Consider the following 26194-nt stretch of genomic DNA (forward strand, 5'->3'; position numbering starts at 1 on the left):
AAGCACCTCAAGTTCAGGATAAATGTCAGACAATGGTGTAATTAAAACTGATGGCAGTTTTACTGCTGACAGGTCACTTACATTCTTATTTTTCATATTAGTTCATTAGGAACAAGGCCTATTAGATAGGAATTCATCATACAACAAGTAGGTTGGTCCCAAACATGGGCTAAATGTGGTAAATGATAATTGGAAGAGAAAGGGCGATAAAACAATCGCCAAAATTCGTCATGTACAAAATTCCGTTATGGATGATATTAAGACTGGATGGAATTCTGTTGAAACCAGCTGTGGTTAAGTTAGGATTTTGAAGAAGGCGGATGTCCATCCTGTGATCCATGTGATAGATACAACAGAGAACTCTGTGAATGGATCTTTTTTATTATTGTAATCAGGAATGCTATCAGCTTAAATCTTCTAGAGGTGAAACTTATCTGAGATAATTCTATGCCAATTTAACTCCAGGAACTGGAGAATATCAAATGGCAACCCAACAAGTTGGCTTAATTCTGAGAAGTAATTTCAAGATGAATAAAACAATATTTCATGATCATACACTGATGAACTTATTAAAGACAACGTATAGTGCTATGCGCCTTGTATAAGCTTTCCCTCTTCTTTTATATTTTCAGAACTAATTAATTTCCAAGGGCTGACTACTTGTGATTTCTAAACACGCATAGCTTGCTAATTTCCACGAATATTTCGCATACTGTGTATTCAGCTGTGAGGCTTGTAAATGAAAGATTACATGTTACGGATGATGTAACTCTATCACTGTCTGACTCACAATGACCCAGATACCTCTCTCACCGAGTTAAACTTGTATTTATACCTTACGATTGTCTATTTTTATTTGAAAAGTTGGTTTTAATTATCTTTCAAGGTAAAGCGATACTCTTTCTTGTAGAGAGTTTCATCACTACATGTCAAATATTAACCACTTGTTGGTAACTATTATTAGTAGTAGCTAAGCAACAAGAAATAAATTAAAGATTAAATTAGTATTGTTTATATTTGGTAACATGTGAGAATTTATTAATTTGTTTAAATTAGAATTGAGTTTGTGCAATTAGAATCATGTATAACTGTGGCACTGACTTTGGTTAATAGAAGCTTTGTTGGTACATTCATCTGAAGTTTGGCTCAAAGAGTGTAACATGACCTTAGATATAAATTAATCTTTATCAAATTATTGATAACTTGTGACAAGTAAATATTATTACTAAATAGATCTAAATACTTGTTATTGTCACTTATCATTTTAAAGACAAAATTAATTTTGTGAGAACTTTATCATTAAATAAACAGTGTTGTCAGTAGGCCCACTTGAAGTTTCTTTATCTGACATTTAGTAATTATTCTCATACTACAGTGGTTAATAGCAGGATAAATGTTAATCACTTAAAGTTTGTTAGGTGAGATTGGTGCAAGGAATTCAGGACTAACGCTTACATTTAAATAAGTTCTACAATTTATATGTAGGGTTTGTAGATTGGAGGCCATTTTGGAAGGGAACTTGAACTTCTGCACATGAAAGTTACATAGGATAGTGATAACTTGCGCTTTCCCATGTGAAGGTTACATAGGATGGTGATAATTTGAGCTTTCTTGTGTGAAAGTTACATGGAATAGTGATAACTTGAATTTTCCCATGTGAAGGTTACATAAGGTAGTGGAAGCTGTAATAATAGGCATAGCAGTGGTAGATGCAATTATGAAGAGCAGACTGTGGTATTTCAGCCTTTGTTTTGTGTGGATGATAAACTTGAGGTTCAAATAGAAGAATATTACTGTTAAAAATATTATTTAAAATGTGTTAATGTATGTGATAATCTATGGGATACATAGAGAAAAAAAAAAAGAATTCGATTATTCTATCATGAAGTGGGTTGAAGGATATACTTGACAGAGTTGTCAATTGTAAAGGGTGATATTAGTAGTGACAATAGTCTTTGTAATGCACCTAGGGGCTAATGGTACAGGGAAGGGCAGGACATAGGTGTTAACTGCTTAGTACGAGGCATTCAAAGAAATGTGTTTAATTAATTAATTCTGTCATGAATGATGCTAAGATTTAACTGTGGGATAAAATTATAAGTCTGTCACTAGGACTGAATACTAGGCTTAGATTAATACGTAAGAAAGTACAGGTTGACTGATTGGATGCATGGGGTCAGTTTAATGAAAAATGGGAACATAAAGGTATGGATAGTTTACATTCAAATAGGTGAGAGGCTCACTTGTATACAAGGATTATTAATAATAAACCAGGACTAGAGTATAGTTAGAGCCTAAGTAATAAAGAAAAAATGGGAGATAGAGAGAGAGAGGTGTAGAGTGGAGATAAGGTACGAAGGCAGTTCATATGATGAGTAAGCTAAAGTGTTCTTATTGTGGTACTACAAATGTGAGAGATAAATGGATGACGTTAAGGCAGTGGTTGGAATACAGTTTATGTAATGGGAATAACTAAAACCTAGCCAATTGTAAATAGTTTTGATGGCAGAAATTTAGAAATACACGATTATAATTTGAATAAAAGAAAGAGGTGGTAACTTTATCTGTCAAGTGTGTTATAGCTTGTTCAAGTTGTTGATGTCAAAGCTAATACCAATGATGTATCTATTTGGTTTCTGTTAGTAGTTATATAAATTTATAAGGATTTCACCTGGAATATGTTACTGAACACCCAATGGAACTAGTGAAATTTATGAGAAGAACTCATAATGAGATAATTCAACTGTTAATGAGTTTATAATTATAGGATATTTTAATTTTAGGCTGATAAATCGGGAAACGTCTAAAAAGGTTATAATTTCATTGTATAGGCCACTGGTTATTTACTGATTTAGAGTACTATGTTCAGTTTTGGACTCCTTACCTTAGGATTTCTTTGTTTTTTGGAATTTCGCACAAAGCTACTCGAGGGCTATCTGTGCTAGCCGTCCCTAATTTTGCAGTGTAAGACTAGAGAGAAGGCAGCTAGTCATCACCCCCACCGCCAATTCTTGGGCTACTCTTTTACCAACGAATAGTGAGATTTACCGTCACATTATAACGCCCCCACGGCTGAAATGGCGAGTATGTTTGGTGCAACCGGGATTCGAACCTGCGACCCTCGGATTACGACTCAAACGCTTTAACACGCTTGGCCATGCCGGGCCTTCTAACCTTAGGAATGACATTGAATTGTTTTAAGAGAATCCGAGGAGAGCTACTAAAATGATATCTGGGGTAGAAATGTTATCATACTGTGAGTAGGTTAGGACCTCTGAACTTGTTTTCTCTTTGGAAAAGAATGGTTGGATGGGTTAGTTAGTTCACTTGGCATTTTATGGCGCAAAGCAACTACGCTATTTGCGCCAACTATCCGATAAAAAGTTAAAAGTATAGTTAAATTATTAAAATTCGTAAAAAGTAATCAAGATAAAACAAAAGAAAGTTTAATTTTTCAATTGAAACTTAAATAGCATAAATTCCAATTTTTAAATCTACTTTACAGCGGTAAGAGAGAAACTAAAGTTTTAATGGACTTTCTATAGCATAAGTTTAATCATCATAACTCGCCAGGATGACTAACGGGTAAGTTCAAACAGCGACGTCAGTCACCTGAAGTTGGGCTTTCAATTCCTGGTTTAGAATTATTTAACGTTAAGGCCATTTTCTAATTTCATATTGAACTAAATGTAATTTAGTTTGTAAAAAGGATTTTTTAAAAGGTTTAATTTATGAATTTAAAGCTTAAATAACGTTTAAAAGGTCGATGACCTTTAAAACCTAAAAACATTTGTAAGGTGGACAGTGTCACCATCACCAATGACACTTTCTAACGTTATGGATAAACCTTGGGCGAAAATGTATTTAAAATGGTGCAGTCGTTGAGAGTCGTAACGACGGCAAGACTGTAAAATGTGGCTTATTGTGACCTGAGTGTCACGCAGACAACACATTGGTGCATCAGTCCCAGATAAAAGAAAACGATGACTTAAAAAAACTGACCGACGTGTTGTCTAGTTAGGACAACTTCTTCTTTCTGATATTTAAGAAAACATCTGCCCTAAGTATTTCTCGGATAAAGAATGCACAATTAGAAATCGACGTACAGAATCTGACTGTGTTGGTGATTGCACAACAGTTGGCCATGGGTAGTCGTTTGACGATTTTTATTATTTTTTAATTCTTATTTATTTTTTCATAAATGGGGATATTCGTAATAAAGAAACTACATTTCAGTGTCCATTGATCCCTACGAGGAGACACACTACAGTGTTAAACAAGGACACTGCAGCAATCCCAGGGTTTCGGGAGCACTATACCCAAACACCAGGATGAGATACAGTATCCACAACATCCGTTGAGAACATCCCAGGTGGACCCTGTCTACTGACCCTAGGGGCGCCACTCTAAGGCCGCCCGTCTACAGGAATTCAAGGCCAAAATGGTGTGTTAGGGTTGGACCCTCAACCACCAGGATCCTCACCTCCCCTTCACGATTCCCCACGCAGACAAACACCTGTGTGGATGTTTAGATCCTAGAGGAGGTAAACTGACAAAACAGAACCTTCTTTGGGAGGTCCCCTTATCATGTAGAGGAATCCAGACCGAGGGGGGTTGGATGGGTTCTGATTGAAGATTGTTAAAGGAAATAATAGTGCTGATACATCATCCTTTATTTTCATATTTAATATTAAGAAAGGTAAGACTACAATGAAACAAATATAAATTTTGACAGGGAAAGAGCTATTTTCAGCTAAGACAGCTTCCTTTTTTCTAATAGGGTGGTTGACTTCTGCAACAGGTTGTTTTCAGATGTGGTAGATATACTTAATGTAAGGAAGTTTAAGGAAAAGCTGAATATGTGTGTTTAATGATAAAAGTTGGCTTTGAATATTTTTTATCAAATGTTTACTTAAATTTGGTAGGTAGGACAATCTAGATGGAACAAAAGGTCCCATGTTGTTATTTAATGTCATGTTATTAAAGTACCCTAATTTACTTTCTATTGCATATATTAACTTCATATTCAATGCCTGACAAATGATTTTATATATATAATATAAAGTAAGTTATTTTTCTGTACCACACTGTTCAATGTAAGTTCATTACCATAAATGATCACTCTTATGAGCATCTGATGCTTAAAGGGTAATATTTCACCAAATATTGGACATTAATATATTCCTATTAAATGATGTAGAGGTGCTACGTTTGTGTAATAGATTAATTTGGAATAATTGTATTCGTCTTTTACTTTTACTAGAATAGAGCATAGCGAATGTTTTTGGCTACTGAATATTGAATGCTCTGCTAACCACACCTTCTAGCTGGTTTCTTATTCTTCACCGACTTTTGTCTGACTTGCCTTCTTAATCGTGAAAATACACAACTGTATTCATTATGACCACAGTATGTTTCGCTGCTCAGCTGTAGGTTGTTAAACTAGTAGAGACATCTGTTCTGTGTAAAAATTGATTCATAGGTATCACTAATATCAGTTAATACCCATAGCAACTTAATATAATACTGATTCTGTCTGTAGAGATACTGGCCAAGATTTATAAAAGTATTATCTTTGTATGGAGAGCCTGCCAGAGCCTAGTGTTCGACTTGCAAACTGTTCCATCACGAACATCCTCATCCTTTAACCAAAGTTCAGCTTGTTAATAACATAATAGTCCAGGAGATGGCGATGGGTGGTGTTGACTAGCTGCCCTCTCCCTAGTTTGTCATTGCTAAATAAGGAAAAGCTAGCTTAAATAATCCTGCTGTAGCGTTATGCAAAAGTCCAAATAAACCAAACTGTTTGTACAGAAACTGGAATTAGTTCTGACACGTTCTAAGAAATATCAGATACCACCAACCAATAATCATTAAGAAACAGTAATAACAATGATATGTTCTTAGAAATATCAGACAATCATTTTTCAATAGCAGTAATAACAATGGTATGTTCTTAGAAATATCAGACATCATTGTGAAATAGTTATAACACTGGCATATTCTAAGAAATAACAAAGATCATCTACCAAATAACGTTCAGAAACAGTAATAATATTGTCCTGTTCTTAGAAATAAGACACCCACAACAAATCATCCTTCAACACTGTTTATTTTCTCAAAACCGCTACAGTCATGAAATGAGTACTATAGATTCTTTAACAATAAAAGTATTAACGATATTAGTAATTTCCCTTGTTTATAAAATTAAACTTAATTTTAAACATTCATACACAGTAAGCCACTTATTTCGAGCTTATTACAAAAAACAAGTCAAAAGCTTGATTAAAAAAAAACTAATATTTTATTAAACCAAAAATTTATAATTTTACTAACCCTAACCACTGTAAAAGTATGGAATTCACGTGCATTGTTCAAAACAGAACGATTGAATAGAAATATATGGCGACTAATTCGTGTTTCCTCCGTTACACAGAACGATTGAATTAAAGCAAAATAGGTTTTATGTCAAACATAGCGAGGGAAATTCATAGCCAGATTATTCACTAATCTAGAAAAAATCAACCCTTGTTTATATTCTTTACTTTATGCCTTCTCCACAAAAGGTTTAAAACATATTTTTACTGAAACATTTCTCTACAGTCAAACGTTCGAATTCCTGTTACCGAACATGTTCGCCCTTTCAGCTGTGGGAGGGTTATAACATCAATCCCACTTATTGGCTAGAAAACAAGAGTAGTCCAAGAGTTGGCGATGGGTGGTGTTGAGCAGTTGCCTTTTCCTTAGTCTATTGCTGTTAAAATAGGAGCGGTTAGCGCAGATGGTCTTCTTGTAGCTTTGAGTGAAATTTATAACAAACCAAAACAGTCAATTTGTTGTCATTAAAATATTTATAATTTATCAAATTTATTGCGACTCAGTTGCATTACTTTCATGAACTTTAAGTGATTTTATTACCTTGTAATATTTTACTATTCTTTGATTAAGCCTTCCTTTAGAGAATCCATGTGTAAATTTCGATCGGCTTTGATGTATTAATTTTTACACAGGTGAGTCCTGTAATGGGTTGATCATTTATAAAGACTGTTTGTTGGGCGGGTTTGAAGGTCCATATTTAATCAATATTGCATCGGTACAACGAACGTAACATTATGACATCATTATAAAATTATATAATTGTGCGGTGCAGTAGCGCGGCTTTATTTGTCATCATTTTGATAAAATGTTTAGAAAATACTGCCTTTATATTTTTGTGTCTTCCTTGGGATTAGTACGTTGTGGTCATGAGGTTCTGTATTAAACAAAAGCGCTGATTGGATGTTCCATGGTCTTTGATTCTACTTTTCGCCAGACGTTTTCTGAGAAGAAAAGTTAAAGTAAATGAATTTTGTAACCAGTGACGTAAGAAGCGGGGGAGGGGCTTGCTGTCTCTCAATCTGTCCCGATAGAAATGCATCAAATTTAGGAAAACTACTCAGGAAAAGCGAGAGAATTCATACACGTTAATTAAAACCCAAAAAGCTTCTAGGGCGCTAAGGCAAGCTCTACATCCTGACTCTGTGAAATAAACCTAGTCCTTCCCACAACTGTAAATTGCCTCTTACACCCTTAGTAGTGGTTATTATTACACAGCAAGCAATAATAATTATTTTAGTCTATAAGCAAATAAATATGAAACTTTCTAATAAAATACAAAAATTTAAAAATAACGAGTTTAAGTTGTAACTCAGAAGTTTAGTGTTGGAAAGAAATTTTAGTCACAGTTGCGAAGTTCCAAGACAGGAGAAATTTCCTCAAACATTGTTTTCTTATCGTTTTCATTTCAAAAATAAAACGAAGCACACAATTCTTCAAATCAATAGCAGCTACGTTGAGATGTTAAGGCCTCGTAGTCACGGTATTGACCGTTCGTAACGAAGCGAGTGTAATTATGTCAGCTTGAGACCCTTCTTCGGGTGTTTTCGGAGCAGGTCGGGTGGATCCCCGACAATGGACTATTTGCTTTACCTCTTGTATCAGCTCAGTACACAGGGGTTCCTGGAAAACACATTATTCCAATAAGGAAGTTTTGGAATGAACAAATTATAAAATAATAAGAACTTTACAGATTTAATGCTAGAAAATCATAAGGATGAAAAGAAAACTATGACTTTGTCATGACGTAATGTGTTGTTTATTTACTAGTAGTATTCTTTCCGTGAAAACTTCGAATTCAAAATATTTAATCAAAAAACGACCCCATAAATTTGTTAAATAAGGACATTTTATAGAAGAATTTACAATTTTCAATAAAACTTTATTACGTAACGTACTCTTATTTGCATTTTTCTTTTTCTTTTTTTTCAAAGGCCTGGCATGGCCATGCGCGTAAGGCGTGCGACTCATAATCCGAGGGTCGCGGGTTCGCGCCCGCCAAACATGCTCACCCTTTCAGCCGTGGGGGCGTTATAATGTGACGGTCAATCCCACTATTCGTTGGTAAAAGAGTAACCCAAGAGTTGGCGGTGGGTGGCGATGACTAGCTGCCTTCCCTCTAGTCTTACACTGCTAAATTAGGGACGGCTAGCACAGATAGCCCTCGAGTAGCTTTGTGCGAAATTCCAAAACGAACAAACAAATTCTTTTTTCAAGACGTAGAAGTAAGGGTGTTAGAAATTCTAGGCAAGAGATGCACGGCCTTACAAAACAACGTTGACATTTCTCATACAATAAAGGCTTTAGTTAACACGTTTCTATAGCATCATTAAAAAATTAATAGTCTCTACTATTGTTTTACACTGAACTACGCTTAGCTATCACTAACCGTAATTTCGACAAGAAAAAAAAAAGAGAAAATATAAATGAGTGCTTCTAGTATTTAAAAACAGAAAAAACAAACAAAAAACATTTTAAACACGATTTTAGTTGGTCCAGAAACGCGTTAAGAAAGGAAAAGTAAGTTGCGCGAATAGGGAGATAAACATAGCTAAATCGTGTAATTTCTTTAAGCCTAACGAAAGGTAGGAAGCAATCAATAAATGTAAGTGGAAGGTCTCTTTCATTATAGCAGTATAACTGATGTCTTATTACCAGTATAATTATGATGTGATTAAATGTATATTAGAAGAACGTAGAAATATACAGCATCTGGTAAATATAAAAACTTTTACAAAAGTAAAACACTCAAATTTTAATTATTTTAGTTAAGATTTTTATGTGGTGCGCAGTATGTTGTGCAAGTTATATTTTCAGCTGGTTATTTTAGATGTTTTTCCTAGAGGGAGTTGCTAATCATAATAATGACGAAATACTTAAAATGTTCAGTCATTGAACACTTTATGAACTATCTAAAACAAGGGGCCGTTAAAAATACGAACAATGAATGAAATGTTAATGAGCAGTTTAATAATTCAATGCCAGAAAAATTGTTCACAGTGTGGTATTAAAAATGATATTTATTGTTCACAGTGTAGTATTAAAAGAGATTTATTGTTCACAGTGTGGTATTAAGAGATTTATTGTTCAGTGTAGTATTAAAAGAGATTTATTGTTCACAGTGTAGTATTAAAAGAGATTTATTGTTCACAGTGTAGTATTAAAAAAGATTTATTGTTCACAGTGTAGTATTAAAAAAGATTTATTGTTCACAGTGTAGTATTAAAAAAGATTTATTGTTCACAGTGTAGTATTAAAAGATTTATTGTTCACAGTGTAGTATTAAAAGAGATTTATTGTTCACAGTGTGGTATTAAAAGAGATTTATTGTTCACAGTGTGGTATTAAAAGATTTATTGTTCACAGTGTGGTATTAGGAGATTTATTGTTCACAGTGTGGTATTAGGAGATTTATTGTTCACAGTGTGGTATTAGGAGATTTATTGTTCAGTGTAGTATTAAAAGATTTATTGTTCACAGTGTAGTATTAAAAGATATTTATTGTTCAGTCTAGTATTGGTATTAAAAGAGATTTATTGTTCACATTGTGGTATTAAAAGAGATTTATTGCTTCTGTTAACAAAAACATTCTGTAAGTTTATGCGCGAGTTGGGCGCACTTAATATCGGAATTCGTTTTGAAATGCTCGTGAACTTAGGACAAGTAAAAATAATTTAAAACAAACCTGGCCAACAACCTTATAACACTTGTATCAGAAGTGGGATTATTTTGATGAAAATAACACACAACTTTGACTAAATATCAACATGCCAACCTTATTACAGAATGAGATCGAAGCTTTACCATCGATAAAAAATTAGAAGAGACAAAAATTATATAAAATCGAAATAAAGGGATAAGATATGGGAAATGAAGGAAAGAGTTGAAACAAAAATGATAAAAGTAAACGTTATTAAAGACATGATAAGTAAATTATTGGGGATTAAAGAGGGACACCAAGAAGATAGATTGCAACACTGAAGTTACAGAAACAATTTATCTACCAAGAAGTTACGGAATCACAAGATTAATTAGTACTGAAATACACTTTTCATGACTAGTCTAGAACTTAAAGGATTATTTAAAGAACTATATACGGTTACACAAAATAGAAAAAGTAAACCACAAGGAAACAGGTGTTTTATATGTAACTTGAGGAACATTAGATTTAAATTTGTTTGGAATCAAAATTCGTTCTATTGCATGTTTAAAAAAAGTGAACTGAAGTAATTGTGGGAAGCACAGCCGTTACAGGTGTCAGTTAAGGAATCAATATTCATAAATAAGTAAATTATTAAACAACCTAAGACCAAGTAGTTGAGTCCAACAAGATCAACAAATAGCTAATTAAACATTTGAAAAACAAGAATTAACTGGAGTTATAGGAGAAAACTCAGGTTGGAATGATACGTATGCTCCAAAGGAAACTCATTTGAAGAAAACCATACTAGGAGTCTAGGGTATATTCAATGTTTTAACAACGTTGATTCTACAGCTACAGTAGTTTGGTAATATAAGCTTGGAAATTGCCTTCAAACCTGAGAGAAGAAGAGGTCTGATGACAACAGCAGGAAGAAAGTTATCTGTGCGTAGCTTCTACATACTTCATGGCTAGTTGACATCTAGGAAAAGTGAATATTAGGAACTGACACCATGTGCATACATGGATGTAAGGTTAGAGTAGCTCCAAATAGGTTCATATCTACGACTATAAAGTGCCTCTGCACTACATGGTAACTCTTACACAAGTTGAACTTCCAGTACAAAAGAGAGGATGATTATTGAATCGTGAAGAAATAAAATAATTATACCAATGGTTATTAGGCATAAATTTACATTTAATAATTAGTATATATTGAAAAAATATTCTGGTATGATATAGGTTATAGAATTCAGAAAGATAGGCAGCCCAAGCCATAAGTTATCCAGTGTAACCATACGTAGTAAGAAAATTGTGAAGTGTTTGATCTAAAGAAGAATTTGTGAACGGAAAGTAAATTTAGAGTTCCTGTTAAGACTACTTATAGAGGATCACCATGGATAGAAGCTGCCAGTGGATTCACTCATCCCCCTACCTAGGAATAACTTTTACAGTACCAGAACAGCAAGTATGTCAAGCAACAAGAGGCCAGGCCATCTGTATACCACAACCCTTGGAAAAAATAACACACACTAAAACACTTTATGAATGAATGGTTTAGTATGCTGTTTAATTTTGTATTACAACTCTTTAAAAATAGATCATAATCCATAAAGGAATCAGGGTTGTAAGCTTTATTTTATCTGTTTGGCTTGGATGTTTCTTCGTTAGAGGGAGTTGCTAATCATAATTATACTGCTGCAATACCTTTAATGGTTTGTAAAATATAAAACAAGGATGCATTATATAAACAAGTAGTACGCAATTAATAAGAAGTTAATGAACAGTGAGTAAGTGTTCATTGAGTTTATGAATTGAACGTTGGAAAAGCTGTTCACAGTTCAATGTTAAAAGAGATTTGTCGTGCCTATTAGCAAGAAAATTATGCAAATAAGTTTATTTGTAGGCTAGAATAGTCACAAAGTTGCTGAAGAAACATTGTTTGAGTAAGTGTAATAAGTCTGTAGCAAACGATTAAGGAGAAATATTGATTGTTATTGTTATTTGGACGGGACTTTGCATTATTTTAAACAAGTAATTAAACATTTGCCCAAGGATAAAAACCTAACCAATGTACTTATTCGAAACTTTCGTGATGACGAGAGAAATACTTGAAGTAATAATGTATCTCCAGACGGCTGGTATGGGTATTTAAATAAGTAGAGAACAACGTTTCGACTTTCTTAGGTCATCTTCAGATTAGCATCTTTTTGTTAACCTGAAAATGACCTAAGAAGGTTGAAACGTTGTTCTCTATTTTAATAAAAGTTTTAATACCCATACCAGCCGTCTGGAGGCATATTATTCAAAACTTTGTTTCCTTCAAATAATATAATATGTAAGAACCAAAACTTATTTTAAAGGCATTTCTTTTAAAGTAATATTTATGTCTTGGGTTGTTTCTGTAAGTTAATAGCTTGTAGCATCAAACTTACCTTATAAATCGTCCTTATTAAGGATTTCTAGAATTCTTGAGCGTTTGGAAAAAACGTCAAAATAGTATTTACTAATCAGGTTATATGAACACTACACTACTCTGTTCTACATGAATCGACAGTTTGTTAAGTCTTTGTAGAAAAGCAGTGACTGTAATTTTGATGATCTTACTGATTTTGCAAATGTAAGATGATTAAGTAGAAGAAAAGCCTTGAAACAATTTACTTCCTTATTTACTCAAATAAAATAGTATCTTGTTGAAAATGGTAAGATTGAAAATTTCCTTGAAATTGAAACTTTGTCATGGCAATGTGATTTGTACTTTGTGTGACATGATGGTTCACTTGAATACAAAGCTTCAGAGAAGTGGTAAAATAATAAGCGAACAATCACAGTCTATTCATGAATTTCAATTAAAACTAAACCTTTTGCGGAACAATCATAAAAGAATGATTTGACACATTTTGCAAAGTTGAATAGTTTTCTAGAAAATAATGACTGATTTCTCTGATGATAAAGATGATCTTGATGTAAACTGGATCAAAACGCTATCTCAAAAATTTGAATTACGTTTTCCGGAACTTAAAAATTTGAAATTGATATTTGAATTTTTGCATGATCCATTTCAATTTGACTTAGGAAATTTCAGTAAGGAAATTAATCCTTTTGTCTTTGGACAAATGTGGATTTGAAGACGAGTGTAGAACACATAAAAGGTGAATAAAAATATTCTATCAGAGAGATGTGTCTCACTATTCTGACAAACGAGAGTTCCAAATTTAAGGATAGCAATTTCAAAATTATTTTCCATGTTTGGGTCGACATTGGTGTGTGAGTCAACATTTTCTACGCTAGATTTTCTGAAGTCTAGATACAGAGCTCGGCTTACTGACATAAATTTAGAGGAAGAGCTAAGATGTTTACTGAGCGTAGATATTAAGCCAAATCTCATGAAACTTTGTGATGAAAACCCCCATCAATTTTCAAAGTGAAGATTTGTTGAAATGCAATTATTTTGATTAAACTAACATTTTTCAATTTTTTATTTTGAACAGCAGCCAACTTTGTTTTCATTAGCCACAATTGTGGCCAATATGAAAAACAAGTTGCCCACCACTGCTATAGTATATCCTAACCTCACATATCATAGGTAACTGAAGTAAATAATTCTTGCGAAATCAGGCTTAACGAACAAATCCAGAGCTATAGAGTCGAATCAGTTAAACGTCGGTAAATTCCTTTGTCAATCAAACTTAAGATAATTCATGAAATGAATTCGTGGCGTATTCACCGAACAATCATTGATTGTTGTTTTGCAATAAGCACAAAGCAACACCACAGGTATCGAAACAATTTCTAGCAGTGTGAGTCCACCATTGGGAGGCATAATGGTTGGTAAACATCAGTCAAATTAAACTCTTCAAATATCAAGAAAAGCCAGAGCGTTTTAGTCACACTCCACTCCAACAATGGCCCAGCATGGCCAGGTGGGTTAAGGCGTTGGATTCGTAATCCGAGGGTCGCGGGTTTGAAACCCCATCACCCCAAACATGCTCGCCCCTTTCAGCCGTGGAGGCGTTATAATGTTACGATCAATCCTACTATTCATTGGTAAAAGAGTACCCAAGAGTTGGAGGTGGGTGATAATGACTAGCTGCTTTCCTTCTAGTCTTACACAGCAAAAATTAGGGACGGCTTGTGCAGTTATCCCTCGTGTAGCTTTGCGCGAAATTCAATAATAAACAAATACACTCCAACATAGGCTTTTATGTCATGTCGCTTCGCAACAAAAGTATAACCTAATCTTGTTGTTAAATTATGTAGTTAAAGTATGATAAGTTAAAAAATAGAAAACAGAACTAGAAAATAGTTGTTTATTTCTTATTTCTGAAACTTCCTTTATTAAAGACCTTTACTTCTTAAGAACGTTAATGATATAACAGAAAATAGATTAATTCAGAAACAACTTCAGTTTAAAATTAAACTGATAGTTTTAGTTTCATAATAAATTTTATGCACTTGGCTTTAGGTAAGGTGATCCTACATAACGTGCTTACTTGAGGAATATCATATCAACACTCATTGCTCATAAGATTTCTCTTAAACCCCCTATCAATAATATTGTAGTGGGCTGGCAGTTATCGATCTAATATACTTGGATAAATGCACTGTGGTTTTCACAACACCTCCTATTTCACGAAATCAAGCGAGAAATAACGCAAACACTGGCTTTTATATATGTTATATTAGTATATAGTCCGTTAAAAATGACAATGTTAAGGAAACGCAGTAAATATTACTATTTTATTAACATTTAAAATCACGTTTTAGTTTCTTGATATTTATACACAATATTGAAAATGTTTGTTATTTCTAATGTTAAAAGCGTCCTAAAAGTAATAGGAATGTTTCAAAATATTGCTACATAATACATTTGTATTGATGTTGTAACTTTAAGTTCTAACCAAGGATGTAAATATTAGACAAAAACATTAATTTATTTAATTCCATAATTTAAATTCTGTGTATTCACACTTATAAGTTATGCGTAAGTAACTACATATTATCTGAATATAATTTTCGTAATAGTACTTGGTAGGTGTATTGGCTTCGTTTGTTTTTTTTAATTTCGCACAAAGCTACTCGAGGGTTATCTGTGCTAGCCGTTCCTAATTTAACAGTGTAAGACTAGAGGGAAGGCAGCTAGTCATCACCACCCACCACCAACTCTTGGGCTATTCTTTTTACCAACGAATAGTGGGATTCACCGTCACATTATGACGCTCCCACAGCTGAAAGGGCGAGCATGTTTGTCGCGACGGGGATGCGAACACGCGACCCTCAGATTACGAGGTGTATTTGCCGTCTAATTTAACCCTCATACACACGGTGGGGGTCAAAAATGGGCCCACTTGTGTTTAAGTTGTTATAGAAATATCAAAGGTGTGACTTTCGGGCCTAAAAATGTATCTAATTTAATCTATACCAATAACATACTATACTAATACGTTTAACATGTATTTTATGCAAATGGGGTATTACACCCCTTGTCTAATGTCGAAATTCACGTTTTCCACATTGGGGGTCATTTTTGACCCCCGTTTAAAAAACTCAATTACATTTCTGATAAACAATCAAATAATATATTGATACGAAATTTTGTGTTCTAGAACATTCTAGAACACTCTATAAATGTTCTCGAGCATTCTAGAATATTCCTATCTACGTTGCATAGAGAGCCCTCATTCGATGATGAATCAGGAAAACCTGAAATAATATCATACTATAACTCCACAAAGGAGGAGTCGATACACTAAACCAAATAGTTAGATTCTTTTCCACAAAAAGAAAGACCAGAAGGTGGCCAATGGCACTATTTTATAACATTCTTGATGCTGCCGCATACAATGCTTACCTTCTCTATCGCCAGCGCCATCCAGAATTCGCATCAAAGTACCAGAAAAGAGCAAGACGTGAATTTCTGAAGTTGCTTACTGATGAATTTCTGCCTGAAGATACAAATGAGGTGATCCCTCCAAAACGACAAAGTTGCTGAAGAGAACGTTAGGAAATGGTGTCAAATATGCGCACGTGATTCAAGGAAAAAAACTTCTTCAAAGTGTATGAAATGTAGTAAAATGGCTTGCAATGAACATAAAGTTACCCAGAGTGTATGCATAAATTGTATAGAATAAATATTTTGTCCAAATTTATACATTGCTTATATGAAAATAAATTTTTTTAAATATTTTTGGTGAGGGTCAAAAATGACCCCCAGTGTGGGCAACGTAATATTTTTTTTTTTTGTGTGTACTCGGGTTAAGTATTAGGCCTAACACATAAACGTAACGTAAGGCGTAGCAGAAGCAAAACTTCATTGAAACGTTTGGTAACTTTTGTTACGCTTTTGTATAAAACTGAATGTTAAAAATACGTGTTCAATAAGTAAATAAGAACAATAAAAATAAAATATTATTAAACTTATCACGGTGCGATAATAAAGCCTGAAGTATTATTTGTGTTCTAATTAAGCCTAAATTAAAGACGTAGTGTGCAATACGTAGTCCCAAATCCATAATTCTCATGAAATAAAACAAATATCAATTACAAATGGAAATCATTTCTGTATCGAATTGATTTTGCTCTTATATCACTAAAATTATGAAATATAAAGAAACAAACCTTTCTAAAAATACTGAGCGTTCAACAATATGCATGTCATTTACTAACAAATTATCGCCCAACTTTCCTTAGAACAACTACGTTGTTTGTGTTGATAATATATATCAGATGTGGTTTCAATGGATGACTTATTGCCGTTGAAAGTAAACGTTTTATTATCACGACAGTCCTTTGCAGTCGGATCCATTTTTATAAATCTGCAAGCTTTTCTTGATATCAAAGTTGTGTATAGACTCACTGATTGTTTTGAAACAGTAAAACCCAATATTTTCTGATAAAATGGAAATTCTATCTACAAAGCTTTAAGGTAATATTATTAAGCCTAAGGTCAGGAATGTACTACACTTTCCCATTGTGATAAGGTTATATTAAGTAGCATTAAGTTCCGAGTTCTTTATTTTATATTAATTTAGTAATAATATCAGAAAAATGAGACGCTGGTTTTAAAAAAGAAGGTCAATAGGTTCTGGTAATGTGTACAATAAGCTAAAGTTTGTTAAAGAAATTAGTACAGTAGAAATTCTATTACAGTTAGAAACATGACTTACCCTTTCATCTCTTGCTACCTTCTGTGTCTTCCATACAAACTCCATGATAGCAATGGCACAGGCTACACCTAGACCCACGAGAAGAACTACGAAGACGCCCCCTACATTTGCCAATCCCATTTCATTTTCCGAATCTGCGGCTTTGCTCCCTTCTTCTGTACATTTTCCACCTCCTTTCTTTTTCCACCACTTTGATTTTAGTAGGTGCAATTTGCCCTCCTCCTGTAAGTTTAGAATGGCACTGGATAAAGCGTTCCTGAAGGGCGAACCTGAAAAAGAAAGGATACTCAGATTACACGCTATAAATCTATTAAAACTGAACTCAGTAACATGAACATCCAGTAAAATAAATTTAAATGTTAATAAAATTATGACAAAATAGTTCTAGAAACAAAATTACCAATTTCAGGTTCCAATAGGCCTAGTGTGGATTAAACTGAAATTGTTTTGAAAGAACAAAAATAAAAAAGATTAGACTTAATAATTTTCATTTCGAACGACACACACACATATCACCTCAAATTATCATTTTGCTTATTTAGTTATTTCCTGTCCGTATGGTGTCGGGTGTTTAAAAATCTCATACTGTTAAAAATTATAGTAGACGGCAGAAGATCATGTTTTGTTAACGACTACATTAATGTTTAATAAGATCTCTATTATGACTAGTTGAAAGCAAATGTTCCAAATAAAGTCAACTTCTAGCATTGAATGGAGAAGATTAATAAAGAAAATTCTTATTAAACAATTAATTATTATTAATTACTTAATTTATATACACGAACGTTTAAGAATATTGAACAGCTTAAAATTGATATCAATTATATAAAAACCAACAAGTAAAAATACATAAAAATAGTTAATTGTGAATATTTGAATATGCCTTACCAGGTGGCGTGGCTATGCCATATCCCTTTGATCTAATAATCCGCCAACCTGCATTAAGTTACAGTTTCTCTCTGTTCTGTATTCAATAGATGTGGATTCCATAAGATAAGCATAGTTTCCTTTAAGTACTCTCTCCACACCTTTCGCATTGGACTCTGCAAACACAGTAGGCCGTGATAATTCCATTGCTGCCCACATTCGTTTGTACGTCGGAATGTTGGACGACTGCAGAAAATACAAATTATTCACTAAAGGTGTAATCTAACGTAATTTAAGGAACTGATAGGAACAAAGACAGTTTTATATCACGTTGAAATTACATTTGAAAGAAGTAGCAGGAGCAAATCCAGTTTTTATGTCATGTTTTAGTCATAATTTAAAGAAATGATAGGAACAAAGCCAGTTTTATGTCATGTTTTAGTCATAATTTAAAGAAATGATAGGAGCAAATCCAGTTTTTATGTCACGTTTTAGTCATAATTTAAAGAAATGATAGAAACAAAGCCAGTTTTATGTCATGTTTTAGTCATAATTTAAAGAAATGACAGAAACAAAGCCAGTTTTATGTCATGTTTTAGTCATAATTTAAAGAAATGATAGGAGCAAATCCAGTTTTTATGTCACGTTTTAGTCATAATTTAAAGAAATGATAGGAACAAAGCCAGTTTTATGTCATGTTTTAGTCATAATTTAAAGAAATGATAGGAGCAAATCCAGTTTTTATGTCACGTTTTAGTCATAATTTAAAGAAATGATAGAAACAAAGCCAGTTTTATGTCATGTTTTAGTCATAATTTAAAGAAATGATAGGAGCAAATCCAGTTTTTATGTCACGTTTTAGTCATAATTTAAAGAAATGATAGGAACAAAGCCAGTTTTATGTCACGTTTTAGTCATAATTTAAAGAAATGATAGTAACAAAGCCAGTTTTTACGTCATGTTTTAGTCATAATTTAAAGAAATGATAGGGACAAAGCCGGTTTTATGTCACGTTTTAATCATAATTTAAAGAAATGATAGAAGCAAATCCAGTTTTTACGTCACGTTTTAGTCATAATTTAAAGAAATGATAGTAACAAAGCCAGTTTTTACGTCACGTTTTAGTCATAATTTAAAGAAATGATAGGAACAAATCCGGTTTTATGTCACGTTTTAATCATAATTAAAGAAATGACAGGAACAAAGCCAGTTTTACGCTTTAATCAAAATTTAAGAAACTGATAGGAACATAGCTGGATTTACGTCATGTTTTGATCATAATTTAAATAATTGATAGGAATAAAATCAGTTTTCATGTCGTGTTTTAATCACAATTCAAGGAACTAATAGGAGCAAAGCCAGTTTTAATGTTATACTTGGGTTTGCTTTGAATTTCGCACAAAGCTACTCGAGAGCTATCTGATCTAGCCGTCCCTAATTTAGCAGTGTATGACCCCCCATCGCCAACTCTTGGGTTACTCTTTTAACAACGAATAGTGGGATTGACCGTACCTTTATAACGCCCCCACGGCTGGAAGGGCGAGCATGTTTGGTGTGACAGGGATTTGAACCCGCGACCCTGGAATTACGGGTCGAGTGCCTTAATCACCTGGCTACGCAGGGCCATGTCATGTTTTAAAATTTATCGCATCGAAGCTGTGCTAGCGAAGCGATATCTGCATCTCACACAGACATTAAACCTAGGAGAGTGTTTTATATCTGCATCTCACACAGACATTGAACCTAGGAGAGTGTTTTATATTTGCATCTCACACAGACATTGAACCTAGGAGAGTGTTTTATATTTGCATCTCACACAGACATAGAACCTAGGAGAGTGTTTTATATCTGCATCTCACGCAGACATAGAACCTAGGAGAGTGTTTTATATCTGCATCTCACACAGACATTGAACCAAGGAGAGTGTTTTATATTTGCATCTCACACAGACATAGAACCTAGGAGAGTGTTTTATATCTGCATCTCATACAGACATAGAACCTAGGAGAGTGTTTTATATTTGCATCTCACACAGACATTGAACCTAGGAGAGTTTTTATATCTGCATCTCACACAGACATAGAACCTAGGAGAGTGTTTTATATCTGCATCTCATACAGACATAGAACCTAGGAGAGTGTTTTATATTTGCATCTCACACAGACATTGAACCTAGGAGAGTGTTTTATATCTGCATCTCACACAGACATAGAACCTAGGAGAGTGTTTTACAGCGGAATCGGCTGGGGGATGCGAACGAATCCCCCCTTTTGGACCCCTTATAAACATTAATTCCAGAGCTAACAGCGAAACTAATAACCGTAAATTGTTCAAAGGTACAAATTAACAGGTAAGTACCTTAGCGTTTTATACTACCATTACACAGCAAAAGATGTATCGTCAAATTACGTTCTTGTTGCTGCGATAAATCCTTCGTGGTGTCAGTTGACATTTCATAAGACTTTGGGTGTATTTTCCCAGAACATACCAGTAGACAGTTCTACAGATTGTTTAAACTGTATTTTCCCAGAACATACCAGTAGACAGTTCTACAGATTGTTTAAACTGTATTTTCCCAGAACATGCCAGTAGACAGTTCTACAGATTGTTTAAACTGTATTTTCCCAGAACATGCCAGTAGACAGTTCTACAGATTGTTTAAACTGTATTTTCCCAGAACATACCAGTAGACAGTTCTACAGATTGTTTAAACTGTATTTTCCCAGAACATACCAGTAGACAGTTCTACAGATTGTTTAAACTGTATTTTCCCAGAACATACCAGTAGACAGTTCTACAGATTGCTTAAACTGTATTTTCCCAGAACATACCAGTAGACAGTTCTACAGATTGTTTAAATTGTATTTTCCCAGAACATACCAGTAGACAGTTCTACAGATTGTTTAAACTGTATCTTCCCAGAACATACCAGTAGACAGTTCTACAGATTGTTTAAATTGTATTTTCCCAGAACATACCAGTAGACAGTTCTACAGATTGTTTAAACTGTATTTTCCCAAAACATACCAGTAAACAGTTCTACAGATTGTTTAAACTGTGTTTTCCCAGAACATACTAGTAGACAGTTCTTCAGATTGTTTAAACTGTATTTTCCAGAACATACCAGTAGACAGTTCTACAGATTGTTTAAATTGTATTTTCCCAGAACATACCAGTAGACAGTTCTACAGATTGTTTAAACTGTATTTTCCCAGAACATACCAGTAGACAGTTCTACAGATTGTTTAAACTGTATTTTCCCAGAACATACCAGTAGACAGTTCTACAGATTGTTTAAACTGTATTTTCCCAGAACATACCAGTAGACAGTTCTACAGATTGTTTAAACTGTATTTTCCCAGAACATACCAGTAGACAGTTCTACAGATTGTTTAAACTGTATTTTCCCAGAACATACCAGTAGACAGTTCTACAAATTGTTTAAACTGTATTTTCCCACCAACAAGGCCCGGCATGGGCAGGTGATTAAGACACTCGACTCGTAATGTGAGGATCACGGGTCACATGCTCGTCCTTTCAGCCGTGAGGGGATTATAATGTTACGGTAAATCCTACTATTTTTTGGTAAAAGAGTAGCTGAAGAGTTGGCGGTGGGTGGTGATGAATAGCTACCTTCCCTCTAGTCTTACACTGTTGAATTCGGGACGGCTAGCGCAGATAACCCTCGTGTAGCTTTGCGCGAAATTTAAAACAAACCAATCTAAACCCACCAGCATCAACTAGCCAATTCTATACGTTGTTTAAACTGTATTTTCCCACCGACATACCACTAGCCAGTTCTATAGGCTGTTTAAACTGAAGGTTTAAAATGACAGCCTTATATCATAACGTTAGAAACAGTTATTAAATTATTTACATATGTGCCCCCCGCTAGTACAGCGGTATGTCTCCGGATTCACAACGCTAAAATCATGGGTTCGATTCCCCTCGGTGGGCTGAGCAGATAGCCCGATGTGGATTTGCTATAAGAAAAACACACACATTTACATATGTAATACACATATTATCTTCAATTAAGTAAAATGTAGTTGGTATAACATTAATCTTTAAAACATGGACATTGATTCGTTTATTATCGAGTCCTCTTCAAAACACGTGCAGCTTAAAGCGTGTATACGTAAATAAAAAGATGAACCTTGAGAAACTTAGGCTATACTTTGTAGCTTTGGAGAGGGTAAACCATCTGCCCAGAGGATGTAAAAGATGTAATCCAGGACACAAGAGTTTTCAGGGTACGAAGGCGAATCCTGGACCTCAGGAGTAGTGGGCTCCCCCTTGTGGCACCCAAGTAAACCTTGGTCTATAAATTTTAATTCCCCCTCCACACTTCTGCCAAAAAATATCTGGTCGGTCGTTCATACATTTAACTCGTAGACTGACTTGAGAGAGGGTGATGAGCTTCCTTTTGTCTGACTGTGTCGTGAAATTTGACTGTTACTTTTATAGAGCATTATAAACCTCAAACACAGCGCTAACCACAAATCTTCTGATTTATAGTGTGGGCCCGATAGCCGCTGGACCAAGAGTTGGCGGTGGATTGCTTTAATTAGCTACTTTTACTGTTTTCAATTGCTAAATCAGAGACGGCTAACGTAGACAGCTATAAAATAGTTTTGCGCGTGATGCTAAGAAGCAAACAATGAAGTAATTAAACCGACAATTGTGAAACTGTGATGCGCATGCCACCGTAGGAAGGTGCAGTGCAGCTAATGTTTGAGATACATGAAAACATTAATATAAAAAAAAAATATTAACACTTCTAATGAACCCTATTTGAGCCTTCCGCAATTTACACACCACATTCTCTTTACCCCTAGACTCGGTTTATGCCCCTGTAGACATACCAGAGTTTCTTTTTCTGCAATGTGACAAAAGTCGAACCGTGAATTCTTCAGGTGCACTAGAAAAACTATTGCATTTTCCCGATAAAGAAGTGTTAAAAATATTAATTTCCGTACGTTTTCCTTTGCATATTTTTATTTAAGCCTAGATCTGAACCTAAAAAATAAATAAAAAATAAATACGCGAGCCTGAAAAGTTTAAAAGTAACTCAATTCAATATTATCTGGTAGAGTCCTTTACAACCTGGACAAACAATACCAAGGTCATCATGTGTAATGTTTGTGCCAAACTTGATACTTTTTACTTTGTTAAAGGTAAAGCTCTGATTTCAATTCCTGCAAATGTTATATGGAAGATATTAATTTCTTTTTATCGTAGGAGAAAACCCTAGCTATGACCGTGGTGAATTCTGTGACAGGTTATTTTTAATCTCATCATTTTGGAATTGCAGTGAAAAATATCCATCATAAATTAAATAAAAACAATATTTTAACAATCTTAGCTGCTTCTCAGTGTATGAAAGTTCACATTGTATTAACATAATAATTACGTCAATAAACATTACACAATAGCACTAATTTGACATATCACTAGAGATTTATTATCAGAAAATTACATATTTCTGAAGAATGTGGTTAATGTTCAGACTCATCAAAATATTACAAACAGTTAATGTTGATGTAAACTGGAATACATCCTCTTTCTGTGAAGTTTGATAACACTGTTTGGTGACAGGTTCTAGTTTAAAAGTAGGGATACATCATGTTCTAGTTTAAAAGTAGGGATACATCATGTTCTAGTTTGAAAGTAGGGATACATCATGTTCTAGTTTGAAAGTAGGGATACATCACGTTCTAGTTTAAAAGTAGGGATACATCATGTTCTAGTTTAAAAGTAGGAATACATCATGTTCCAGTCTAAAAGTAGGGATACATCATGTTCTAGTTTAAAAGTAGGGATACATCATGTTCTAGTTTGAAAGTAGGGATACATCACGTTCTAGTTTAAAAGTAGGGATACATCATGTTCTAGTTTAAAAGTAGGAATACATCATGTTCCAGTCTAAAAGTAGGGATACATCATGTTCTAGTTTAAAAGTAGGGATACATCATGTTCTAGTTTGAAAGTAGGGATACATCAGGTTCTAGTTTGAAAGTAGGGATACATCACGTTCTAGTTTGAAAGTAGGGATACATCACGTTCTAGTTTAAAAGTAGGGATACATCATGTTCTAGTTTAAAACTAGGGATACATCATGTTCTAGTTTAAAAGTAGGGATACATCATGTTCTAGTTTGAAAGTAGGGATACATCACGTTCTAGTTTAAAAGTAGGAATACATCGTGTTCTAGTTTAAAAGTAGAAATACATCATGCTCTAGTTTAAACGTAGGGATACATCATGCTCTAGTTTAAACGTAGGGATACATCATGTTCTAGTTTGAAAGTAGGGATACATCATGTTCTAGTTTGAAAGTAGGGATACATCACGTTCTAGTTTAAAAGTAGGGATACATCATGTTCTAGTTTAAAAGTAGGGATACATCATGTTCTAGTTTAAAAGTAGGGATACATCATGTTCTAGTTTGAAAGTAGGGATACATCACGTTCTAGTTTAAAAGTAGGAATACATCGTGTTCTAGTTTAAAAGTAGAAATACATCATGCTCTAGTTTAAACGTAGGGATACATCATGCTCTAGTTTAAACGTAGGGATACATCATGTTCTAGTTTGAAAGTAGGGATACATCATGTTCTAGTTTAAAAGTAGGGATACATCATGTTCTAGTTTAAAAGTAGAAATACATCATGTTCTAGTTTAAAAGTAGGGATACATCATGTTCTAGTTTAAAAGTAGGGATACATCATGTTCTAGTTTAAAAGTAGAAATACATCATGCTCTAGTTTAAACGTAGGGATACATCATGCTCTAGTTTAAACATAGGGATACATCATGTTCTAGTTTGAAAGTAGGGATACATCATGTTCTAGTTTAAAAGTAGGGATACATCATGTTCTAGTTTAAAAGTAGAAATACATCATGTTCTAGTTTAAAAGTAGAAATACATCATGTTCTAGTTTAAAAGTAGAAATACATCATGTTCTAGTTTAAAAGTAGGGATACATCATGTTCTAGTTTAAAAGTAGGGATACATCATGTTTTAATTTTATTCCTTTTTATCGCTGAAAATGTATTCAAATCTTTCGTCATCTATAGAAACTGAAAACGTCTTTTGGTACACCTTCTTACCACGAACTAAGTTACCGAATTAACAAACCTTCCACACATCTGTAATTTATAATAACTTTCCAGTTCAATCCTCTAAGTGATATGTTTGTTAAAAAGTCTACCTGGAAAAATGACTTGGTTGATCCTGACTTTAAACATCCGTACTGTATCTTTGTCTGCTTGGCGAGATCTTCAGCACTTCCAATGGGTGCTGTCATCCTCTCGGCCGTAAGGAAAGCTGCTAGGTTGGCGGTGTACGACGAAATCATAATCAAAGTGAAGAACCACCATATGCCCGCTAGGAGGCGAGTCGAGACAGCCCTGAAGATGAAAGACAACAATATGTTTCCCAACATTAATAAAACCCACACATTCAATGCGCTCCCTTATCACGTGACATACGTGTTTTGTTAGCTGCATTTAAAGTTTCGTGTTTTAAGTAAAGTTTTGGGTATGGATCCGATTTACAGTTGACAAAACACTAATCATTAAACAGACAAGGATAAAGACAACATGTTTTGTCTTTCCGAATTAACCATTCAGTTTATAAACTCACGTACCAAGTAAGTTACTATATACATATATTGAAATAAACCATTAGCTATGTGTGTATATATTAATATGAGCATCGCGTCTTGGAAAGAACTGATGTTAATTAATTTCCTGAAATGAATTACTAAAAGTAGTGTTTTTATTTTTATTATACATGACAACGAACTAAAAATTACACGGAAAATAGTTAATCGAATATGAGTTACTAAACACACTGTCAAGTAATAACAATTGCCAGTATTTGTTAGTGTGATTACATACTTAGGTGCTATATCTGTGGTTACATACTTAGGTACTATATCTATGGTTACATAATTAGGTGCTATATCTATGGTTACATACTTAGGTGCTATATCTATGGCTACATACTTAGGTACTATATCTATAGTTACATACTTAGGTGCTATATCTATGGTTACATACTTAGGTGCTATATCTATGGTTACATACTTAGGTACTGTATCTATGGTTACATACTTAGGTGCTATATCTATGGTTACATAC

The 26194-nt window shown here is 34.0% G+C and overlaps 1 pseudogene across 1 annotated transcript in view; it reads right to left on the reverse strand.

The window, feature by feature from the left end:
• Window positions 1-6093: 6093 nt before the first annotated feature.
• LOC143223792 (glutamate receptor ionotropic, kainate 2-like) overlaps window positions 6094-26194 on the reverse strand; it is a 160453-nt pseudogene continuing 140352 nt past the window's right edge. The window contains exons 12-15 of the transcript XR_013013075.1: window positions 25261-25459; window positions 18070-18294; window positions 17182-17450; window positions 6094-7998 (exon numbers count right to left, since the gene is read on the reverse strand). The product of XR_013013075.1 is annotated as a glutamate receptor ionotropic, kainate 2-like (transcript). The remainder of the gene's footprint in view (window positions 7999-17181; window positions 17451-18069; window positions 18295-25260; window positions 25460-26194) is intronic.

Source organism: Tachypleus tridentatus, chromosome 8 (assembly GCF_004210375.1).
Source record: "Tachypleus tridentatus isolate NWPU-2018 chromosome 8, ASM421037v1, whole genome shotgun sequence".
Taxonomy (NCBI): domain Eukaryota; kingdom Metazoa; phylum Arthropoda; class Merostomata; order Xiphosura; family Limulidae; genus Tachypleus; species Tachypleus tridentatus.